Below are 2,056 nucleotides of genomic sequence, written 5' to 3'. Positions count from 1 at the left end.
TAAGTGCTGTTGAAGGGCAAAAAATGATAATGTTTGACCTGTCTCCTTCATTCATTTGATCAATCAATGTTTAGTAAGGGTACAATTTTCCAGGGACTCTGCTAGGCACTGGGATATAGACATAAATAAAATTGATATGTTCCCTGTCCTCATAGTATTACATTCTAGTGGGGCTCATGATATAATGGGGAAGAGAGAAAAACTCATGTAGCTATCCTGGGGAAGGAGAAGGGAAAAAGGACCCCACTAGGTGGATGAGGATTTTAATAGCTACACAGGAAACCCTGAGCCACCAAAATCTGCATTTCTGGATGCTTTGCTGGGAACGCCATCCATGATGTATAGGTTCTTACACAACAGACTTGTTTAAAAGCCTCACTAGCCCAAGGCGTCCATTTGGGCTACAAGAAATAAAACTGTAGCTCCCTCCGTCACAGTGATTATGCCATTAAAGCTACATCTTTTTCCAAGCCCCTCCTTCTCATTCAAGGAGGGCTCTGAAATTTCTCCCTGTGCTTGCAAACTACTGTCCCCAAACACTGCGGGGCCTCCAGTGGGGAGTCATTGAAGGCTTGTGAACAGGAGAAAGAAACTGCCAGAGATATTTTCAGGATGAATTCACTGAGAGGGAACAGAGCTAACTGAAGTGGAGTGATATTGGAATAAAGAAATATAGTTAAGAAGTTTACTGGAAAGACGTTTTTATCAGTCAATCAATCAATCAATCAATCAATCAATCAATCATTTGTCAATCTCTATCAGGTATCTATCTACCTAGCTATCAATCTGTCAATCATCTATTTAACCTATCTATCGTCTGCCATCTATCCGTCTTGGTGATTTGCAGTTCTTCCCTATTTTGCTGCAGCAGCTACTCAATTATGCTTTGGGGAAAAAAGTCAACCTCCAAGTCATTATAATTCGGGAGGAGGGGGCTGATCTCACCCCCACTCTGGGGCCGGGGTCAGCAGACTAGTTCAGGCCAATGAAAGTACACGCAGCACGTTGTTCTCAAGCCACGGTAATCATTTACAGAATGCTTGCTGGAACAATGGGGCAGATAACTTCTTACCAGTGGGGTTGCTCATTGGTAGGATGTAAACCCAAAGCCGTGTTTGCCATTGCTTGAGGAGAGCGTGACTGACGGTGACGTCAACTTAGACAATTAGAGGGGAGACATTGAGCATGATATTTATTAGTGATGAGACCCTGGATCCAGCCTTGACGGAAGTCTATTTTCAGTTACTGTAGCCAATAAATTATCTCCTTTATTAAAAGCAGTTTAACTTGGGATTTCTGCTATTTTCACAAAAAAAGCCCTTGCTACTATGACAGAATACTTAAAACCGATGAGTAGTAGCAAGGCTTTCATAGAGTAAAATAATTGAAATAAGGGAAATTTTTGAGAACTGCAAAAGAATATGGTGGATGAAGGAGAGAGGGAGGAGGCAGTAAGATTTCGCATCTTGTGCCTGATGATTTGGAGGATGGTGGTATCCTTAACTGGAATAAGGAAGTCAGGAAAACTATCTGGAGTGAGGCAAAGGCTTGAAACCCATTGCAGACATGTTGAGCTGCCAGTGCTGGCTGGGCATCCAGCCCAGTAGTTGGGAATTTGGGACGGAAGCAAAGGAGAGAGATAATTCTAAAATTCAAAATGGGAAGGCAATAATTAAAAACAAGACTGTCGTGAGTGAAATCACCAAAGAAGAGCATGGGGCTGGGTGTCGTAATCTGCTTGGCCTGCCATAAAAAAATACTATAGGCTGAGTGGCTTAACAGAATTTTATTTTCTCATAGTTCCGGAGGCTAGAAGTCTATGATCGGGGTGCCAGCATGATCTGGCTCCTGGTTAGCAGACAGCCATTTTCTTGCTTTTCCCAGGTGAATGTTCCTGGGGAGACACTGGGGGCGGGGAGGAGAGAGAGCGAGGGGAGAGAGAGAAAGGTCTTTCTCTTCTTATAAGGACACCAGTCCTATCAGAGTAGGGCTCCACCCTTATGACCTCATTTAACCTAAATTGCCTCCTAAAAGCCCTATCTCCAAATATAGCCTC

The sequence above is a fragment of the Equus przewalskii genome, chromosome 8 (assembly GCF_037783145.1).
Source record: "Equus przewalskii isolate Varuska chromosome 8, EquPr2, whole genome shotgun sequence".
Classification (NCBI taxonomy): Eukaryota; Metazoa; Chordata; class Mammalia; order Perissodactyla; family Equidae; genus Equus; species Equus przewalskii.
The sequence above is the reverse complement of the archived record's forward strand: the minus strand, read 5'-3'. Positions refer to the sequence as shown.